This window comes from Sapajus apella, unplaced genomic scaffold (genome assembly GCF_009761245.1).
Source record: "Sapajus apella isolate SASKATOON/1434 unplaced genomic scaffold, GSC_monkey_1.0 scaffold35, whole genome shotgun sequence".
Taxonomy (NCBI): Eukaryota; Metazoa; Chordata; class Mammalia; order Primates; family Cebidae; genus Sapajus; species Sapajus apella.
Window position 1 is genome coordinate 4,819,148 of NW_022436975.1, and position 24,098 is coordinate 4,843,245.

The following is a 24,098-nucleotide window of genomic DNA, read 5'->3' on the forward strand; positions in this document are numbered from 1 at the left end:
CGGATATTTTTTTTCTTAAAATAGTGTATTGGTTTGTTCATTCCACTAGTATTTTTTTAAGGCTGCAACACTCCAGGCCTCCTGGCAGGTGCTGCAGACACAGTGGCCCGTCACAGAGAGACTGCGTCTCTGTGTTATGTTTTTTTTTTTTTTTTTTGAGACAGGGTCTTGCTCAATCTCGGCTCACTGCAACCTCCGCCTCCTGGATTCAAGCATTTCTCCTGCCTCAGCCTCCTAAGTAGCTGGGATTACAGGTGCGTGCCACCACGCCCAGCTAATTTTTGTATTTTAGTAGAGACGGGGTTTCACCATGTTGACCAGGATGGTCTCGATCTCTTGACCTTGTGATCCACCCACCTCAGCCTCCCAAAGTGCTGGGATTACAGGCATGAGCCACCGTGCCCAGCTAATTTTTGTATTTTAGTAGAGATGGGGTTTCACCATGTTGACCAGGATGGCCTTGATCTCTTGACCTCATGATCCACCCACCTCAGCCTCCCAAAGTGCTGGGATTACAGGCGTGAGCCACCGCGCCCGGCCTGTCTCTGTTTTTATACAGTTTAAGTTGTGTGAGAGAGGTACAGGTAAACAAGCAAGCACATGCCAAAAAGAGGGAAATGCTATAAAGGTAATAAAATTCAGCTCGTGAGACAGAGTCACTTCTAGGGGTGGGGAGGCTCAGAGGCAGCATTTGAGGTGAGCCCTGGGTGATAAGAAGAAGTCAGCCATGGGAATGGCAGGGGAAGGACATCACAGGCAAAGCGGGCAAGGTGGAAGCCAGGGGAAAGCCTGCGGCAGGCACAGCCTGGAAGGCAGGCCAGTGGGGCGGGCGAGCAGTGGCTGGTGGGGGCCGGATCACAGAGGACTTTTGTAGGTGAGTTACGGGCTTTGGATCTTACTCTAACTGCATTGGAGGGTACGGGAGAGTTTGAAGCAAGGAAACGTAAGGGAAAAGAGGTTTGTATGATCCAATTTGCTTTTTTGTAAATCTCCCTGTCAAGTACATGGACAATGGGGTGTGGGAAGATGAATGTGGAAAGGGGGGACCAGGCAGAAGGCTACTGTGGCCCACAGGGTGATGCCTGCCTAGGCCTGTGGCTCTGAGTTCGGCCTCCCGACCAGGTGTATCAGCAGCATCTGAAACCCTCCAGAAATGCAAATTTCAAGGCCTCACCCAGAATAACAGAGTCAGTATCCCTGAGTCAGCCTAGCCAGCCATGATGCAGCATAAATGTTTGTTGAATGTGCCAGGCATTGTAACAAGCAGGGCAAATGTAGAGATGAATAAAAGGAGAAACTTCTTCAGGAACTGGTATACTACTGAGAAGAACTCAAGCACCATGTCTGATCTTTAGAAAACTACAGATGACACCAACAAGCATTTTATTTTTATAGCATTCCGTTAGGCAGGTTTTCATCCACTTGATATGTCACACAGACAAATGAAAGGCTCTCCCAGAAGAGCTAAAGGACTCTAAAATCGCAGTGTGCTTAGGAGCTTCATAATGCCATTTAAGAATGTAATACGGCCGGGTGTGGTGGCTCACACCTGTAATCCCAGCACTTTGGGAGGCTGAGGAAGGTGGATCACGAGGTCAAGAGATCGAGACCATCCTGGTCAACATGGTGAAACCCTGTCTCTACAAAAAATACAAAAAATTAGCTGGGCATGGTGGCGCGTGCCTGTAGTCCCAGCTAATCAGGAGGCTGAGGCAGGAGAATTGCCTGAACCCAGGAGGCGGAGGTTGCGGTGAGCCGAGATCGCGCCATTGCACTCCAGCCTGGGTAACAAGAGTGAAACTCCGTCTCAAAAAAAAAAAAAAAAGAAAAAAGAATGTAATACGCGGGGCACAATGGCTCATGCCTGTAATCCCAACATATTGGGAGACTGAGGGGGGGTGGATCACCTGAGGTCAGGAGTTCGAGACCAGCCTGGCCAACATGGAGAAACCCCATGTCTACTAAAAATGCAAAAATTAGCCAGCTGTGGTGGCGGCGGATGCCTGTAATCCCAGCTACTTGGAAGGCTGAGGCAGGAGAATTGTTTGAACCAGGGAGGCGGAGGTTGCAGTGAGCCGAGATCACGCCATTGCACTCCAGTCTGGGCAACAGAGTGAAACTCCATCTCAAAATACAAAAACAAACCAAAAAACAGAAAAGAGTGTAATACACCAGGCTAGCATGTGAAAAGAAGGAGCATCCTCCTAGATGGCAGCTCTACCCAGGACGATTCCATGTGAACCTCCCCACTGCCACACCCTGCCAAGTCTCAGCTCTCACGCCCAGCATTCAAGATTCTTTCGAAATGGTCCCCTGTCTGCTGTGCCAACCTGAACCCAACACACAGCCTAATTAATTTGCATATTATTCCCTGAACACATTAGGAGTGATCATCTCATGTCTGTCTCTTTGCCTATCAAATAAAAATTTTGTGTCGAGCAAGAATTTATTTTGATATAAAAGTAGATACCAATATTTGTTTTCCCCAAGTATCTAGAGAGTCATTGAGTAAACGATCTCTTCACCAGGAATTTAAATGCCCTTTTTAATATATTTAAATTTCTCCCATTGAGTCCACGTCTTCTGGGTGTTCCATTGTGTGCTGTGTAGAATTTACCCCCTTTGGCATAAGCTATGAAATGTTTTCACTGCTGCAGCTCTGAAACCTATGACCCTGTAACACCACCCCTTACTGATGATCTTTGGGATCTTTAATCAGAAATGTTCTTTGCATTAGGATGAACTAGAAAACCGCTTGTAATCTCATTTATTTGAAATACAGCAAGAGTTGCTTTTAAAAATCCTGACTTTTGGCCGGACACAGTGGCTCATGCCTGTAATCCCAACACTTTGGGAGCCTGAGGCGGGTGGATCATGAAGTCAGGAGTTTGAGACCAGCCTGGCCAATATGATGAAACATCATATCTACTAAAAATACAAAAAATTAGCCAGGCGTGGTGGCGCATGCCTGGAGTCCCAGGTACTCAGGAGGCTGAGGCAGGAGAATTGCTTGAATCCAGGAGGCGGAGGTTGCAGTGAGCCAAGACTGCACCACTGCACTCTGGACTGGGCGATAGAGTGAGACTCCGTCTCAAAAAAAAAAAAAAAAAAAAAAATCTTTACCTTTCCACTGTTAGATAGATAGAAAACTTAAATGCAAACACTGTATTTTGTTTTTCTCATATTCTTCCATAGGATCCATGCTCTATGAGACTGCTCAGTGCCAGACTGGTGAAAGAAAAATCAAAAAAGCTACTTGTAAAAGTAAATTTAGAGATGTGTTACTTCCTCAGCATAAAAACAGAATTCTCTTAACACAAAATTTCATGAACAAACTGACTGGAATGAGACTTAACCTCAAAAGGAAATAAATGAAGCGGGCTCACAGAGCGAAGCGGTCTGCAGAGGGGTGCGGGTCAGAGGGGCATTCTCGCCTATGCTGTTGGAGTGCTGCTTCAGCTACAGCTGCTCCAAGATGCTCTTTCACAAACCCTGGCTAGAAACAGCATTTTTCATTTTGTGTTATGCATGAATCGCATGCACGCACATACGTGCACACACACTGCCATTTCTGCTGCTGCAGTGGTCAAGTTCAATGACTGTGACATGCTCAGCATAAAAATAAGCATGAAAGCTTAGAAAATACACCACCCCACCTCTCTCCAAGGTTGAATCAGGTGACAATGTATTGCTGGAATCCGAGCTGCATGTGTAGGTATGTCTGCCTGGGTGGTAAGGAGTTGATTTTACCCGCCAGAACCAGGGCACTAGAATCTAAAAGACTCTTTCCTCTGATGGCCAAAGTACACAGTCTCTGGGTGGGATACAGGGCACTGCGAAGTGCATTCTGGGATCTCAGCATTATTTCCTACAGAACCTTTCTTGGTAGCCCGCAAAAGCAAGAGAATTTCCAGCTCTCCTTAATTCCAGAGTGCCAGCGGATATCAGGATATAGGATGAGCTACATATAGAAACAGTATATCTGCAGGGTCCCATATGGGGGCTCCTAGCACACTGAGCTGGCCACTGAGCACTTGAAATGTCAATCAATTCAAATCTGCTGTAGGTGTAAAATACACACTGGATTTCAAAGATTTGGTATGACCAAATAAAGAAGGTAAAATATCCTATCAATTGATTATATTGAGTTAAATAATTGTTAAGACTACCTTTTCCTTTTTTTTTTAGACCAGGTCTCACTGTGTCTCCAGGCTGGAGTGCAGTGGCATGATCATAGCTCACAGCTACCTCAAATTCCTGGGCTCCAGCGATCCTCCCACCTCAGCCTCCTGAGTAGTTGGGATTATAGGTGTGAGCTACCATGCCAGCTAATTTTTCCTTTTTTTAATGTGGCCACTAAAAATTTTCAATTACATATGTTGCTTGTACATGTGGTTCACATTATATTTCTATTGGGTAACACTCATCTGAATGGTTGTCTAACCATTTGGGTAGAGAAGCTCATAGTTATGGTTGTCTAACAAGACAGTAGAATTGGGTTTTGTTCTGTCTTCCCTCCACCTGATTTTATGTAGAAAGTCTGATAGAACTAGCCACCCACTTGACTTGAATCTTCTTTTAATTCAAGTGATAAGTCAACTTGGTCCTAACAACGGAACCTCATGATGCATAGCCACAGTGTTTAAAAAAGGTCCCCCACCAGCCGGGCGCGGTGGCTCAAGCCTGTAATCCCAGCACTTTGGGAGGCCGAGGCGGGTGGATCACGAGGTCAAGAGATCGAGACCATCCTGGTCAACATGGTGAAACCCCGTCTCTACTAAAAATACAAAAAATTAGCTGGGCATGGTGGCGCGTGCCTGTAATCCCAGCTACTCAGGAGGCTGAGGCAGGAGAATTGCCTGAACCCGAGAGGCGGAGGTTGCGGTGAGCCGAGATCGCGCCATTGCACTCCAGCCTGGGTAAGAAGATCGAAACCCCGTCTCAAAAAAAAAAAAAAAAAAATGTCCCCCACCAAGTGTAAATTAGTTCAACCATTGTGGAAGACAGTGTGGCAATTCCTTGAGGACCTAGAAATAGAAATTCCATTTGACCCAGCAATCCCATTACTGGGTATATATCCAAAGGATTATAAATCTTTGTACTATAAGGACACATGCACACGAATGTTCATTGCAGAACTGTTTACAATAGCAAAGACCTGGAACCAACCCAAATGCCCATCGATGATAGACTGGATAGGGAAAATGTGGCACATATACACCATGGAATATTATGCAGCCATCAAAAATGATGAGTTCGTGTCCTTTGTAGGGACATGGATGAACCTGGAAACCATCATTCTCAGCAAACTGACAGAAGAGCAGAAGATAAAACACCGCATGTTCTCACTCTTAGGCGGGTATTGAACAATGAAAACACGTGGACACAGGGAGGGAAGCACTACACACTGGGGTCTGTTGGGGGGAAATGGGGGAGGGACGGGGGGGTGGAGAGGTGGGAAGAGATAGCAAGGGGAGAAATGCCAGATGTAGGTGAAGGGGAGGAAGGCAGCAAATCACACTGCCACGTGTGTACCTATGCAACAATCTTGCATGTTCTTCACATGTACCCCAAAACCTAAAATGCAATAATAAATAAATAAATAAATAAAAATTTAAAAAAGGTCCCCCACCATTTCAGAAGAAGGATTCACCTATTTCTACATGAGGAAGAAAGGGAAGAAAAAAAAACCCTCAGGTCCCAGCAGGGTTACCCAAGATTATAAGATTATTCATCTTCAGGTAAAGCTTGTCCTATGAGACTATAAACAAATTTCATAACCAGTAAACCAACTTCTGACTCCCTTTTGGGCCTCTTGAGGCAGGAGGCTGAGGGGCAAACACCAGCTCTAATACATCTCATCTGTGTGACCACAGAAGAGGTATTCACTTTTCTATCTATGCCAGAAAAATGAGGAAAATAGCAATACAGTACCCAACAACAGCGTCGCCGTGATGATGAAATAATGTAATCCTGGTAGGCACTCAGAATGGTCGCCAACTATTATTTCTTAAGTGTATCATTGCTACTCTGCATCATTATCTAGGATAATGATGATTATTGATTTTAAAGGATCAGGAAATTGTATCTCAGTTTTAACCAGTGCTCAGATTCACAGAGATTAGAATGTAAAACATTTACCAGTAACCCCTTTACCTTTTTATGTACCTAATAATATATCCTGTGCAGAAACTCACAGTATAAGCAACTCATTATGATTTTTTCCCATTTTCTTTTCTTCTGTTTCCATTTAGATAGTATGAAAATGTTACCCAGCAGACACTCTAATTCGTTATTTTGAATATAAAATTCTGTATTCATTTCCTATTTCTGCTGTAATAAATTACCACACATTTAGCGGTTTAAAGCAACACATTTTCATTCTCTGACAGCTCGAAAGGTCAGAACTCCAAATTCAGTTTCACTGAGACAAAGTCAAGGTCCCAGGACTGGTTCCTTCTGGAGGTCCTGAGGGAATCATTGGTTTCCTTGCCTTTTTTAGCTTCTAGCAGCACCTGCAGTCCTAGGCTCGTGGCCCCGCTTTTCCATCTTTAAAGCACATCACCCAGTCTTTGCTTCCGTCTTCACATCCCCTTCTAGTCTGTCTCTGAGGGCTCTTGCCCCCATCACCAGAGCCTTCACTTATTCACGTCGGCAATGTGCCTCACGCCATAGAAACTGACATTCACAGTTCTGGAGACTAGGGCGTGGACATATTTGGGGGAACATTATTTAGCTTACCAGAAATTCCAAAACAGAATTTTTTACAATACATAAACTGTTATCATGATTATGGATACAAGGCACTAAACTTAAACAGAATGCCTCCCTTGACCATAGAATGTCATAATATGAATTAAAGAGGCCACACTCAGCTTTAGTGAAGCCCCTGCCCACCATGGCGCTTTACCGACCCCCGCTTGACCTCACCTGCAATAGCCTCTCCCTGCCTCTCGCTGGCTCCTCAGACTCCAACACACGTTTCTCTTTTTCATCGGTTTTCATTTCCTTATGTCTTCATGCTCTGCTCTCATTATTCCTACCAGCCTATTTTCTTCACCCTGACCCTATAATATGCTGTTCATATCTCTTTAATGACACAAAACACATTCTGCTCCTGTTTCTTTGAGTGCATGGTTAGAGGAGTAACACAACTCTTGATTCTTCGCTAATTACTCAGAGCGCTTAACTTGGTGCCTGCCTTTAGCAGGTGCGCAGTGAAATAATTTGTTAAATTGTTTCCTAGCACATCCCCTTACTATGTGGAGCACATTCTCAGACACAAAGGAGATACAGTAATCCCTTCTTGTCTAGGCTTTGCTTTCCACAGTTTCTATTTCCTGGGGTCAACTTCAGTCTGAAAATAGGTGAGTACAGGACCTTAAGATATTTTTGAGAGAGATCACATTCACATAACTTTTATTACAGTATGCTAATTGTTCTATTAGTTATCATTGCTAATCTATGACTATGCCTAATTTATAAATTAAACTTTATCTTAGGTATTATACATAGGAAAAAACAATACAGTCACACGCCACGCAACAACATTTCAGTCAATGATGGATCACATATACTATGGTGGTGCCATAAGATTATAGCGGCGCTGAAAGCTTCCTATCACCTAATGATGTCATAGCTGTCCTAATGTCGCAGAATAGCATATTACCCATGTGTTTGTGGTGATTCTGATGTACACAAACCCACTGCACTGCTAGTCATATAAAAGTATAGCACACAGAGTTATGTACAGTACAGGATATGTGATAATGATAAGAAATGACCATGTTGCTACTTGGCATGTGTACTACATACTTTTATCATTATTTGAGAGTCTATCTCCTCTTCTAATTATTTCTTCAACGTTAACTGCAAAATAGCCTCAGGTAGGTCCTTCAGGAGCTATCTAGAAGGCATTGGTAACCTAGGAGATGGCAGCCCCACGTGTGTGATTGCCCCTGAAGAGCTAGCTTCCAGTGGGACAGGATGTGGAAGTGGAAGACGGTGACCTTGGCAATCCTAACCCTGCATAGGCCTAGGCTGATATGTGTGTTTGTATCTTTGTTTTTAATAAGAAGGTTTAAACAGCCACATAAAAATTAAAAATTTTTAAAATAAAAAAAAGCTTATAGAAGGATACAGGAAAGAAAATATTTGTGTGGGAGCTGGATGTGTTTGTGTTGTAAGCTAAGTGTTATTACAAGTTTAGAAGTTTACAAAGTAAAAAAGTTACTGTAGACTAAGGTTAATTTATTGTTGAAGAAATAAATTTTTAAATAAATGTAGGGTATCCTAGGTGCCCAGTGCTTACAAAGCCTGTAGCAGTGTACAGTAATGTCCTAGGCCTTCACACTGACTCACCACTCACTCACCGACTCACCCAGAGCAACTTTTAGCCTTGCAACCTCTATTCGTGGTAAAGGGGAATAACAGGTGTACCTTTTTTTAATCTTTTGTACTGTATTTTTACTGTACCTTTCAATATGTTTAGATAGAAAAATATTTGTGATGGTGTTACAAGTGCCTACAGCGTTCAGTACAGTAGCATGCTGTGCAGGCGTGTAGCCCAGGAGGAATAGGTTATACTGCAAAGCCTAGGCATGTAAAATATGCATTACTACCTAGGTTGTGTAAGCGTTCTCTGTGATGTTTGCACAATGACAGTATCAGCTAACGGTGCATTCCTCAGAGGGTATCCCAATTATTAGGCAATGCATGACTCTGTGTGTGTGAGTGTGTGTGTGTGTGTGTGTGTGTGTGTGTTGGTGTTACTTGAGGTTTCGGGCATCCACAAGGAATCTCGGAACTAACCCCCAGTAATGACGGGGGGCGGGCCCTGTAACCTCCTTTTCTGGAGGAAGAATCAGATTTTCCCTTCCACCTTAAACTAGAAAGCCACACAAAACACGAAAAACAACAACATGCAAACAGTGGAAAACAGATGTGCAAGGCTAGAACCTCTGAGAGAAGGAACACAAATGGGAAGTACTGCCTGAGCCTGTAGCAGGAGCCTGACAGTCTGGCTCAGCTGAGAATAGAGAAATCTGAGTCTGGGAGGACGAGGTAGCTGGGATTCACAGAGCAGCACCAGAAATAAGAACGTGCCTGAAGGAAGCTCCTCAGATTTGCAGATGTTAATTACACTCCCCACAAGTCCTCATATGAGTATTGATCTGTGTACAAAGGGGAGCTACCCAAGGCAGGGGAACAAACCATGAGAAAGCAGGAGGCTGGGAACAGTTTGTATTCACACCAGCCGGAGGAAAAAGACTTCTTACAATCTGAGCAGAATCCTCAGAAAGTATTGCCTTAAGAATGAGACTAAATTAACCCTAGAAAAAAAGACTTCTAGACTCTTTTGAACAAACTTACAAGCAAATCTAGAAAGAATTTCATTGGTTATAAGTAACTGCATTCCAGAACGAAGTGCAAGACTATTTAAAGAAATATAACAAAATCCAGTATCCAATTTCCTTCACAATGGCCAAAAATGGCCAACATCCAACCAAAATTTACCAGGTGTAAAAGAAACAGGAAAATATGATCCAAGTATAAAGGAAACAGGAAAATTATCTGCATCATTTAACATCTAGGATGTTGAAGTAACTATTATAAATGTGTTTATTATGCCTAAGAATCTAGAAGGAAACTTGCACTTAATTTAGTGAGGAAAGAAAAGATACAAAAAGGCTCCCAGAACTTGAGGTGAAAACACAACATCTAAAATGAAAATAAACTGGATGGATATAAAGGATACAGTTGCAATAATTTCTGAATGTATTATTCTAACCGTTAACATAAGTCATCAGACCATCTTTGATCATAAAGACAAAAGCACTCCAGTGACTCAACAAGCGAAAAAATAAGAAGAAAAACCACATTGTTAGTAATATTTTTAAGCTGAAACATCGCATTGCTGTGCCATGAAACCTAGACATGCGCCAATTTCACAGACATTGATGCTGAAGATGACTGAGGTGCATTTGACTGTGCATGTCAGAATCCATGATTTTAATTAAAGTTATGATGTGAACAAAGAGTATCCATTAAACAAGAAGAATTTGGTCTTGGCAAGTGATATTTGCATCAATTTGCTTAATTAGATCAGTACTTTTAAAACAATTTGTAAAGCATAGGATTAAAAGGCTGAATTTCAAAGGATTTAGCAGAAGCCACAATCATGGCTTCAAACAAATCATCTGCAAGAAATTGTAGGCTGAAAATAGCAATTAGCAGCCCACAGAAAAAAATTTTAATGGAGACCATTTCTGTCAATTGAATCACCATGTATAATATGGCTTGGCTTGAATCACTGATAACTTAACCTTCACCAAATTTTCCAGGGTGAAAGCAAACTGCCCCTCTTGTTTATTTCAGAACTGGATTGCAACTAAAAATTAATCCCAGGTGCAAAAACATTCTGTGTCATTTTGCCTTTAGGGGAAGAACAACAGAGGAGGCAGGGTTAGTGAAGCTCGGTCCTAGGCTCAGCTCTTCAACCTCCTACTTTAAAAAAGAAAGAGTCCCTGTATATATGGAATCAATCTATAGCCACTGATCTAGTAAATCTGCTGCCACTTAAATTTATAATTTAACTGTCCAGTGAAAATGTAATTTATTTATTCCAAAACAAATAGCTTAAGCATAGCGCTGCCCATTTCTGTTCCTGAAAGAGAAAAGAAATATACAAGGGGGAAATAATTCCGTGGAGATAAAATTTTAGTGTAAAATAAAGGACATCTCTCATTTATGCCAAAACTTGTTTCAGGAGTATTCAGAGCAGGTAAGCAGCCTGGCCATCATCTGGCAGCCTCTGCCCTAAACTTGGTCTTTAAAAATATTTCAGGGTTTTATTAATTTACTACGACTCAAGTTTATGAGACCCTGAGGGTCTCCATAATCCTGATGTTTATGAGTAAAAGAGTTAAGTAAATTATAATGCATCTCCATTTAAAAAAATAATGTACATCTCTCCATCTTCTACTGCTCCCTCCACCCACTGTTCCTCAGATAATAGGTCTGTGTAGTGATTCCGACACTGATTCAGAAATTCTCTTCCTCCAAGTATAAAATGTAAAACAAAGTTACTATTCATATAATGAGGAACCTCACTTCAAAACTGAAACCTCCACTAGCGCCTCCCAAAGAGAAGAACTGGATTTCCACCTTACAGATGACCACCATTTTCCAAAGCTACTCATCGAATTTGGCAGGGACGTGATGTTCTTTGTGCCTACCTAGTTTCATTAGGAAAAAAAGCCCTGTGTGGGTTCATGTTGGGATTTTTCTGGGGAGGGAGAGGGTTGTGGGTGTCACAAAATAACTGGATCATCATTAGTTCTGTGTGACTACCCACACGGTGCTGGTCTGATGCTGTTAGTTTAAACCAAGGACCTACAGGATATGTAGTATGAGTCCTTTTGAATACAATTTTTCATGGGTGTGTGTGATGTTTGTGTCATGTGTGCATGGTGTGTAGCAGATGTGTTTGTGTATGAGGGTGTTTATGTGGAATGAGTGTGTGGTGTGTGTGGAGTGTTTCTGTGTGGTGGAGGCTCTGTGTATGGCATGTGAATGCATGGTGTGTGTGTATGGTGTGTGTGGCATGTGTGTTTGTGTGTGTATGGTGTGTGATGTGTATGGTGAGTGTGTACTGTGTGAGTGTGATGTGTGCATGTGGTTTGCATGTGTGAAGTGTGTGTGGCACATGGTGTGGGGGGTGTGGTGTGTGTGTAGTGGGTGAGGTGTGTGTATTGTGTGTGTTGTGTGGGGTGGGGTGTGTGTTGTGTGGAGGGTGTAGGGGGTTGTATGTGGTGTGGTGTCTATGTCTGGTGTGATGTGTGGAGTGTGTGGGGGAGGTGGCAGATCTGTGTGTGGAACGTGTGCTGTGTGGTGTGTAGGGGGTGTGTGTGGAATGTGTACGTGGTGTGCATGGTGTGTGGAGTGTGTGTGGCAGATGAGGTTTGTGTGGAATGTGTGTGTGTGGTCTGGGAGGGGGAGTCTGTGTGTGGCGTGTGTGTGGTGGGTGTTTGAAGGTGTGTTTGTGTGAAATGTATGTGGTTGTGTGGTGTGTGGAGTGAGTGTGGTGGGGGGGTGTGTGGAGTATGTGTGCATGGTGTGTGTGTGGCATGTGTGTGCATAGTATGTGGTGCCTGTATGTGCTGGATGGGGTTTGTGTGGAATGTGTATGTGCTGTGTGGTATGTGGGGAGGAGTCTGTATGTGGTGTGTCTCTAGTGTGTGTGTGGCATGTGTGTGCATGGTGTGGGGTGGGTGTGTTTGTGTGTAAGGGTAGGTTTGTGGAATGAGTGTGTGGTGTGTGTGGAGTACACGTGTGTGGTGGGGGCTCTGCATGTGGCATGTTTGTGCATGATGTATGTGTATGGTGTGTGTGTGTGGTGTGTGCATGGTGTAGTCTGTGCATATGTGCATGGTGTGTGTGCATAGTGTGTCTGTAACGTGTGCATGGGTTGTGGTGCATATGTGTGTAGTGTGTGTGGCATGTGTGTGCATAGTATGTGATTGTGTAGTGTGTGTGGTGTGCATGTTGTGTGGTGTGCGTGTGGTGTGTGTGTGCATAGTGTGTGGTGGATGTGTGTGGTTTATGCATGGTGTGTGGTGTGTGTATAATGTGTGGTGTGTTTGTGTGGTGTGTGGCATGTGTGTGCATGGTGTGTGGGGTGGGTGTGTGTGTGGTGTGTGTGACGTGTGCATGTTGTGTGGTGTGCGTGGTGTGTGTGTGCATAGTGTGTGGTGGGTGTGTGTGGTTTGTGCATAGTGTGGTGTGTGTGTGGTGTGTTTGTGTTGTGTGTGACATATGTGTGCATGGTGTGTGGTGTGTGTGTAATGTGTGGTGTGTTTGTGTTGTGTGTGGCATATGTGTGCATGGTGTGTGGTGTGTGTGTAATGTGTGGTGTGTTTGTGTTGTGTGTGGCATGTGTGTGCATGGTGTGTGGTGTGTCTGTGTGGTATGTGCGACATGTACCTGTTGTGTGGTGTGCATGTAGTGGATGTTGCATGCTGTCTGGTGTGTGCGTAATGTGTGGTGTGTTTGTGTGATGTGTGTGTGCATGGTGTGTGTGTGTGATGTGCGTGTGTGGGGTGTGTGCATGGTATGGTGTGTGTGTGTGTGTGTGTGTGTGTGTGTGTGTGTGTGTGTGGTGTGCAGCCTGGATGCCTTTCAGGAAGGCCTCAGGAGGAGGGCGACATTGAAAGGAAGCCCTGGAGGAGGGGAGGCAGCGGGGCAGGCGGGGACCTCCCGGTGCCGGAGCATGAGGTGTGTTCAGAAGATCCAGAAAGCAGGGGAGCGGGGTAGGGAGAGAAGCCAGAGGGCAAAGAGAGAAGCCGGTCCCACAGGACCCATTAAGGACCTGGCACGTCATCTGCTAGCGATGACACAAAGCTCCCCTGAAAGGCTGAGCAGAGGCACGTGGGGATCCGACTCTCGTTTCCCCAGAGCTGCTGGGACTGAGGACGGATCCCGTGCAGAAGGCTGAGCGGGGAGCAGCACGGAGCCCACCGCAGCAGGGCTGGATCTGCGGGAAGTGTTGGGATCCCCGCGCGTCCGAAGGCCTTGGGGTTGGCGCCAGGAGGTTTGGACGCTGGGATTTGAGAGCAGGGGGCAGAGACCAGTAACACTCGATTCTGGGCCTGAGAAACTGGAGAATGAAATAACCACGTACTGATACAGTAAGACCAAACGAGGAAAAGGTTTTAAAGGGAAAGGCAAGACACTAGAAGCTCCGCTGTGGAGTTGGCGTTAGGATGCGGCTTGTCATCCGATGGTAACTGTCAGGTCCAGTCCACGCGGATCGCCATCTGCAAGGAAGGAGCCTGGAAGCCTGAGGCTGCGGAGACGGGCAGGCCAGGACCCCATCAGCCACTGCAGCCGCATTCACCAGGGACGCCTGGAGAAGGGCCTGAGCAGAGGCGTGGCATGACCAGGAGTTCATTTAACACAATGCTCTGGTGACAACATGGAAAAAACACGAGGAAAAGCCCTGTATGGATGGCAAGTCTTTACAGGTTAATAATAGGAAGTTCCTAACATATGTGAATATGTTCAGATTAAATTGCAGAAAATCATTTTAAGAGTACTGGTTTTATTTCTCTTTCTACCTACACAGATTCCTTCCTGTTTAGCATTTCCTGTCATTTCATACAATGACAGGTTGTGTGGAACTAGCAGAGGAGTTACTGTACCATCACCTTTCGTGGGCACCCAAATCCTTTCCATCCCTGCACATCTGCAGGTCAGTCAGCTGTGCCTCTGGGGAGAAGCATCCTTCAGAATGGAGAAGGACTTTTTAATAAATAGAATTTGACTTGCCAATATTTGATTTACATCCTAGACATACATGTTTATATACAGAATCTGCCTACCAAAAAATTGTCTTCCTTTCTCTTCTTTTATAGAGAAAACAGCACACTTTACCAAGTATGCCAAGATAAATTTTGTCCTTAAGATAAAAATAAAAACCTGAATTTTTAATCCCAGACTACATATAACAAACCTTTCAATCCTGAGTAATAAAGTCGTTTCCCTATAATTCACCTTGATCTCAATTGCTTATAACAAAAATGAATTAATGAAATGAATAATTATTCATTTGGGTTAATAAAAATGTGACAAAAACTCTATGCTTATAAGAGTTGATTCATGATTGAAATAATTTGTAGAATTTTAACAAAAACTTTATAATGTCCTCACTAAATTCACAGAACTGCCTTCAATTTAAATCTATATACTCACAATACATTTTAACAGATATTATTTTACTTTGTCCTCAAAATAAATTTGTAAAGAACGTATTGCTTTTTTTCAGTAAAAACAGGAGGAAGGGGAAGCAATTTTCCACTTATCTATTTTCCCAAAGATTTAATTTCCTGAAAGAGCTCAAGACAAATTATATCTCATGAATCTTGAAAATGTAAAGTACCAAGAGTCACAGCACAGCCAGGTTCTGGGCAAAGCCACATGGGGAAGAGGGGAACTGTTGAAATATATAGGATCACCCCCAAAACTGGCAACCTCCCTTTCTCATGCAAAAAAAAAAACAACAAAACTTATTCTCATTGAAGGATTTCAGACTAGCATTTTCATAACTATCCCTACTATCCATTCAGCTTCAACAGTGACTTCTTTTTCCTGCTGATACATGCCCACTTAACATAAGAAAATAATGAAGAGTCCACGCTGGGCATGGTAGCTCACGCCTGTAATCCTAACACTTTGGAAGGCCAAGGCGGGAGGATGGCCTGGCCAACGTGGTGAAACCCCATCTCTACTAAAAATACAAATATTAGCCAGGCATGGTGGCATGTGCCTGTAATCCCAGCTACTTGGGAGGCTGAGGCAGGAGAATCACTTGAACTTGGGAGGTGGAAGTTGCAGTGAGCCAAGATCATACCATTGCACTCCAGCTTGGGTGACAGAGCAAGATGCCATTAAAAAAAGAAAAAAAGAGAGAGAGAAAAAGAAGGGAAGGGAAGGGTGGGGGAAAAAAGAGAGAGGATGGGAGGGAAGAGGAGGGAAGGGAAAAGAAGAGGGGAAGGGAGAGAGAAAAAGAAGAGAAAAGAAAAGAGAAAAGAAAGAAATTCCACTTTGGTAAAGAGAAGGAAGAATCTGGCCTGATCCACTTGTTCCATTGATTAAAGAGGACAGACAGCCAAAGGGCCGAAGAGCAGAGCTGAAATTAAAAGTGCAACTGGATTCACATTGCAGAGGAAAAGGTCAACTTGTGAAATTGTGAAAAACACCCACTCCATCACTTTTCCAACTGAGGAGATGGAGGTATCAGAAAGTACTCAAGGTCAAACAGGAAGGTTTCATATTTATGTAGTTCAAATCTCTTTTGTTTCAGGACAATATGTTCCCATATCACTTGGTAATTTTGATCAACTTAAGGAAATATTACCTTATGTTTCTAAAAGAGGGTCTGCTTTGCACACTGGCCATGTTATAGTCAATGAGGTTTATCTGAGGTGCGATTATTGCTAACTGACAACTTTTCTGGAAGAGGATTCCTTTCTTTTTGTTTCCTCAGGCAACTTCCCATTTATCACAAATAATGTTGCTATATTTAACAACAACACAACATTTAATTTGAATTTCAGAAAAACAATAATTTTTACTCTAGGTATACCCCAAATATCACATAGGACATAAACTTTAAAAATTACTTGTTTATCTGAAATTCAAATTTAACTGGGTGTCTTGCATTTGATCTGGAAACCTTAATTGCAAAGTAACTAAAAAAGAATCTCAAGCAGGGATTTTAATTCCCCCAACTCACTGAATGCACCATGAAAAATCCGATCAGTCTGGCATTCTATTTATCAGAAGAGCTTATCTGAGAAATCCCATAATTAATTAGAAATGACCGAATCTACAGGCATCAGAAGAGCTTTCTTTCTTGTTATCCCCCACAGACCTCCCAGAAGAAAATGTGGTTACTTTGGTCTTTGAAACACCCACCTCCCAATATTACTATGCTTTGAGACTTTGGAGGTAGAAACTACTTTAGTGACTGGGACCTGCTCTGCCTGCTACACACCAAGAAGCCCCAGTATCAACAGGGATGTTTCATTTTATAGGCAGACTCAGAAGGACTCACCTTAGAAATAACCACCACTTCCACATAGGCTTTGAGGAGGTTAAATATCCTGTGATCCCCATTCTATAGACCGGAAGAGTTGGCACCACTCCTATGATCACTGTTTCTAAAATTCTGCCATCTAGCCAAAACTTCCTTTTCTTCCACAACGCTTGATCACTTACTTGGATTTTAGTTTCTCCAGTGGCCACTCCTTAACTTTCATTCATACATGTTTCAGCTCCCTTTATTGATTTTCCAGTGTTAGACTGTTTGTATTGACTCTCATCCATGAAAGATTTGTATATTACATTAAGGTTTGTATATTACAATTCGCCTGCCTCATCTGCCCCTGCCTTTCTAATTTAATCCAATAAACCATTATCTTACGTCCTTGTTGTTTTTAAATAATTATATACGTAAATCTCTGTATTTGATTTATGTGCTTTATGTATTGCCTTCTGTGTGCTCACGATGCAGTGTAAAGAAAGCCCTTTGTCTCCTGTTCTGGCCCTTCCATCCCAGGCCTGCTCTCCTGTATTCTATTACTACCTCTACATCATGGAGATCTGGGATGCTCATATCCAATCCCATAACCAGAATCCCTGTGGGGAGCATTTATCCTTGATTTTATTTTCTATTGTTTCTCATTTTATCTCGGTTTGGCTAGATATCTTCATCAGTTTCTTTAAAAGGGCTCAGACAGTATTTCCTGAGTTTTGAATAACTGAAAATATCTGTCGTCATTAGAGTTGAACTAAGTAAGTGCCACGTGAGATTCTCATTTCTCCACTATCTCCTCTCATTAAAAGGTGCTGCTGAGTCTGAGACCAACTTGGCTTTCCCTCTGTGTTTTGTTTGTTTGGATTCAGAGTTCTGCCTCTGTCTAGCCTATAATATTATCAGGATATCATAGAGATTATTTTGTCTTTTTTCTTCTGGGACACAGGGTGCAATTTTAATGGGAAGACTTGGACACGCCTTTATTTTTAAAAAAACTTTTCTTCTTTATTATGTCTTTGAAATTGTTCTGCTTTGTTTTTAACATTACTTTGTGTCTCTGTTGAGACCCCAGGTGCATTATCTGGAAAATAATACTTCTTAATTCCTTTCATAAGTCTTTATTTACACAAGGTCTCCCTTATTTCATTTTTTTATTTTCTATATTTTGTCCTTTATTATCATTACTTTTCTCCACAGCCACCTATTCTATTTAATTTATATACACATCTAATAAATTCTCTATATGTTTATTTATTAATACATGTATGTATCTTTTTAAATTTATAGTATTTTACTATGTGCATATTTTTAACCTACATAAATAATATTGTGAACTATTCTTCCTATTTTACACTCACTGTGTCTTCTGATGTCTAACCATGACTCTAGGTAAATCCTAAATTGTTATTTCTGGTTGCTGTCCAACACTCTATATTTGAGACTCAGAGTTTATTCCTCAATTTCCCTACCTATGGCCACCCAGCTTACCTCCAATTCCTTAATAAAACTATGATTCAATAAACGTTTCTGTACACATCTCTTCACGGACTTGTACAAAATTTTTCTTGGAAGAAGTAACCAGCATTTGGCTTCCTGGGTCATAAAAACATATATTCTTAATATTATTTAAGATGTTGGGCGACTAGATGAAGATGCAGCTAACAGTGTTCAAAGATTCCCTATTACTCATATCTTCACCAGCACTTAATGTGAATCAGTTTTCTAATTTTTCCTGTCCATGTGGACTCAAAGTTGTCTCTTATTGTTTTTTACTTTCATCTCTTATTGACTAAGATAGCTGAACATCTCTTCACATGCTTTATTAACCATTCAGTTTTCTTCTTCTGAAAAATGTCTATTTACACTGTTTGTCCATTTTCTATCGGGTTTACTATATTTCTCTTTCTGACTTCTAATAATCTAGATATTGATTCTTGTTAGCATTAAACATTGCAAATATCTTCATCTAGTCCATCATCCCAGTTATTAAGCCTGTCTTTGTTGTTCTTTATAGAATGATACCATTTAATTCTGACATAATAAAATCCATCTATTTTTTCACTTATGGTTTTTACTTTGGCAAATTTTAAATAAATTATTCCTACTTAAAAGTCACAAGGATATTCTCCTACATTTTCTTCTATTTGCTTCATAATTTTATTTTCACATTTAGAGTGTGACTTGACCTGGAGCTCGCCTCTACGTCCCAAGTTAAAAGGGTTTAATGTTTTTCTGCAGATACAGTCGTGGGCCAATTTTTCAAGTCTCATCAACAAATAAGACGTGCTTCCATATGATTCACATTGCCTCTGCTATCACACATCGAGCTTGGCAAACATGAGCTTTCTTCTCTGCTTTGCTAGGTTCTTGGTTAGCTCCCACAGACGACCATGCATTCCATTGTGTGGACTTGTAAAACAGGATGCACACCAACTCTTTGCCCTACTTTTTCAAAGCTGCCTAACCTTTTTGTGGAGCCTTATTCTTTCACATAAATTTCCGGATCAGTTTCCTAAGCATCCACAAACATCTGCGGGATTTTAATTCAAACTGAATCGAATGTATCAAGTAATTGGGAAAAATTAACATTTTCATCACTATCTGATGTTTCTAAAACGTTTTTGAATTGTTTTTAATTTTTCCCCCTAAAGATACAGCTCATTCTTTTCCAGGCAATTTTATAGAAACGCTGTAGTTTTATTGTTATCTTAATTGATAGTTTATTTCCATCACTTCTCTAGGTGAGTAATAATGGTGTGTATGATTGCTCATCACACCCCTGTATGTCACGAGGGCTCGTGTCATGGTGGTGACTATATGTATGTAAATGTATGTGTGTGTGTGCTGTGAATAGCAGCTGCAGAGCAGTTGACACCTAGCAGTTATTCCTTACAAAGATGTCTCTGGAGCTTCTGCCTCCTCTGGACACCTTTCCACTCTGTGGTATGAGTGATGTCAGGAGCCCTGCGAGTACCCTGTGACCCCAGACCACACCAGTTCATGTAAAGGAGTGTGGGTTGGGCCCATTAGAAATGTGCCACCTACTGCTGGAAAATGTGGCCCAACATGAAATTTCAGACATATTTCTACTCTGTGCGCTCTCCATTCATTCAGCTCAAAATCTATTGTATTTGGCAAATATTTTTATCACACAATTTAGGATTATGAGAAGTCAATTTTTCTTCTTTCCCTTTTTTTCTTGCTTTTAGCAGTTGCAAGGCGATAAATGTCTTCACTCTGCTATTTCTAACCGGAATATATGAATATCGACCTGCCCATCCACTTTCCTCCATGTCTGCTACTGTCATCAACAACGGCCAAGGGATACCTAGCATCCCTTCGTGCCCCCGCCAATCCGATGCCCATCCTACAACCAGACTGTTCTACTTCTTAAGACCCAGGACGGATCACATCACACCCAGGCCTGGCCTTGCTCTGAGGGTAAAACGCCCACTCCTCCCAGGGCTCCGGTCACCATGACCGTCTGGGCCTCCTCCCTCTTCGGGGCCCCTGCGCTCCCGTAATGCTTCCGGATTCACAGCGCGGCTTGTGTCATTGTCTGTTCTGGGAAGACAGTTGGCTGAGGTTTATTTCTGATGCGTTTTTAAAACTAAGGTCAACTACAGCTGAAAGAGATCCCGGTGAAATGCCCTGGAAAAGTGCTGAACAAAGCATCCTGTGACGTGTCATACTGCCACCATTGTCCCACCTCTACTCCGAATGTGTGGGCTCGGCTTCTTGACAATTTGTTAGGACCTTTCTTAACCCTGTAAGAATGTGTCCCCTGTCAGACCCAAGATATAGGCTAACCTCTGAGGAAAAAGGAACTGAAACCTCTGGTTTCACTAACATTTGTCAACGAAGACGTGTCTCTCAGTTTCCCACTAAAGTAACTATGAGAAAACAGAAAAGATGAAATGCTCACAGCCTCCAAAGCCTGATGCCAGAATCTTAGAAGTCTATTCACTAAAAACACTTTCGGCTAAAGAATTTCTTTTCCACTAAAAGTAAGGTTGATGAAACTGAGTTGAAAACACACACACACAAACACACATATGCACACAGCAAAATACAAACAAAGGCTGCTGGGCAGAGCAATAAAAAAACACGTGAGACCGGGTGCAGTGGCTCAGGCCTGTAATTCTAGCATGTTGGGAGGCCCAGGTGGGTAAATCACCTGAGGTCAGAAGTTCGAGATCAGCCTGGCCAATGTGGTGAAACCCCGTCTCTACTAAAATACAAAAATTAGCTGGGCATGGTGGTAGATGCCTGTAATCTCAGCTACTCCAGAGGCTAAGAAAATGCTTAAACCCAGAAGGCAGAGGTTGCAGTGAGCCAAGATTGTGCCATTGCAAAACAGTGAAACTCTGTCAAAAAAAAAAAAAAACGCCATAGTGAGATCTGTTCCTCCCAAACCACACTACTGTGGCTACTTGGATTGACGGGAAAAAAAATTCTGTACACATCTATGTAGAGAAAAATGATTACAAAGAAATACTTACTTAGTTTTTAAAGGAAAGTTATAACTCCAAGATATTTTCATTAGTGGTATTCTCTCTCATGTGTGACACTAACAGAATCCATTTCTATGACAGGGCTTAGAATCCAGCAACTTCACTCCTAGGTAAATACGCAAGAGAAGTGGAAACATATGTCCACACAAAAACTTGCACACGAATGTTCATAGCTGCGTGATTCATAATAGCCAAAAATAGAAATAACTCAAATATAGACATATAAAAGGACAAATATTGTATGATTCCATTTATATACAATGTTCAGAAGAGGCAAATCTGTAAAGACAGAAAGTAGATTAGAGGTTGCCAGGAGATAAGGGGAAGGGAAAATGGAAACTGACTATAAGTAAATACAGGATGTCTTTGGAGGTATTAGAAATTTCTGAAATTACGTAGTGTTAGATAGTCGTGATAGTTGCACAGCTTTGTGAATATACCAGAAACCACAGAATTGTACACTTTTTAACAGAATGAATTTTATGGCATGTGAATTATATGTCAATTTAAAAGGGGATGTGGGCTTTAAATATGCATATCCCTGATATATTCTGGAGAAGAAAATATTTGGAGATATATTCCAGCCTATTATGATGCAAATCAAAGATATTTCATATTATTTCATATTATTATTTTATATAATTATAAAAATTATATTATTAGATAGTTTATATAACATAAAATATATTAATATAATATTTAAAAGAAGGTTATTAAAGAGGAAAAAACAGAACAAGATTGTGCTTATGCTTTCAGATAAAGCTGGAATGACCATCTTGCATATGCACAATAAGGTTTCCTCCTCTGCTCTCCCCAGCGACACCTCCCCCACACACTTAGGGTATAATCTGCTTCTCAGTCCCACCACGAGCATTGCAATCTGCGAATATAGTCTATTATAGATCAGATAACACTAATGAATGTTGTTAATTTTCATTAACATAAGTGTCAGTGGCATCTCTGTGATAAACGGTATGCGGTAGAGACAGGAAAATGGGTGAGTGGGAAGGTGCTCATAAACGCAGCAGCACCAGCAGGATAACAAACCAGGGTTCCACAAAGAAATGATGCTGCCATGCCTATTTTTCTCTAGTGGGATCGAAAGACAGGGAGGCTCGGCTGTGAGGTAAAAACGTAAATCCATTTTAAAAACTCAAACAGAAATTATAGAACTGTTTTTAGTTGTAAATTATTTTTAAACAATCACTGAATAAGTCTAACAGCATAATGAAAATGACAGAGGAAAAAGTCAATTAACTTGAAAATGAAACCGTGGAAATTATCCAATCTGAAAAAAAAGAAAAAAAAATAAAAATTCTAAGAGAGTCTCCAAGACCACTGGGATAACATCAAAATGTTTAATATACCATAGCTGCATATTACGTAATTTTTGAAGCGAGGGAATGGAGCAGAACAATTTTTGAAGAAATAATGGCCAAAAAAGTCCCAATTTGATGAAAGATAGGAATTTACAGGCTCAAGTTCAGTGTATCCCAGGTAGGATTAAAAACAAGTAAAAGCATGCTTAGGTATATGGAGACAAACTGTTGAAAACTAAAGACAGAGAGAAAATCTTGAAAACCGCCAGAGGAAAAAGAACACATTACACAGAGGGGAACAATATTTGAGTAATCACTGACTTCTCATCAGAAACCAATGAAGCCGAAGAAAAATAAAAGTGGAATCGCATCTTGACAGTGAGAAAAGAAATAGTCAAACCAGTGAAAATATCCTCCAAGAGTGAGTCTAAAGTAAATACACTAAAAAGAATATAAGAGCCAAGCATTTGTTGACAGAAAACATGCTATAAAAAATTTATTTAAAAAGTTATTCAGACTGAAGTAAAATGACACTAGAAGGAAACAGATTTTCAAGAAAGAACGAAGAGCATCAGAAATGGTAAAAATCTAGGTAAATATAGGAAGACTATTATAATTCTTAATTTCTTTAAAATACATATGACTAAAGCAAAAATTACAACATTTAGTGAGATTTACAATGTATGTAAATGTAATTCATATGACAGCTCTAGCACAAATACTAGCATGGGAATGGTAAATAGTCCTCCTACATAGCTACTAGGCTTCCACATTTCTCAAAGCATACAACCCTATTTCTAAGTAGATTGTGAAAAGTTAAGAAGACATATCCCTAGAACAACCACTTTAAGAAAACATGAATAGGTAGAGATCAAAAAAGCTTCATAGATAAATTAAAAGGGCATTCTAATAAATATTCAAAAGTTCATTAAAAGGTAAGAAAGAAGAAATAAAGGAATAAAAAAAAGTAAACTATAAATAGTAAAATACCAGCCAGGCATGGCCACTCATGCCTGTAATCCCAGCACTTTGGGAGGCCGGGGCTGGTGGTTCGCTTGAGTCTGGAAGTTCAAGACCAGCCTGAGCAAAATGACAAAACCCGGTATCTACAAAATAATACAAAAATTAGCCAGGCATGGTGAGGCATTCCTTTAGTCCCAGCCACTCAGGAAGCTGAGACAGGAGGATTGCTTGAGCCCAGGAAGTCAAGGCTGCACTGACCCACGATCACACCACTCCACTCCAGCCTGAGTGGCAGAGCAAGACCCTGTCTCAAAAATAAATACATACATATCAATGATGACATAATTATCATTATTTTTCAGGTTGTTGGATTAAGTCCCTGAATTAAAAGGCAGAGAGACAAAAAAAAAAAAAAAAGCAAGGGCCAATATAAGCTGTCTCAAGAAGCAGACTGTAAAAGTAAAGAATATGATAGGTTCGATGTAAATGGAGAGTGTGACACTCGTTTATGTCTGGGTTAAGGGGTACTTAGGTAGCTGGCTAAATGTGTCTGTGAGGGTGTTTCTGGGAGATTAGCACTTGAATCAGTGCAGTAAGTAATGAAGATCTGCCCTACCCATGGTAGGTGGGCATCAGCCAATCTGTGAGGGACTGAAGAGAATAAAACAATGAGGAAGGGCAAGTTTGCTCTTTCTTCCGCAGCTG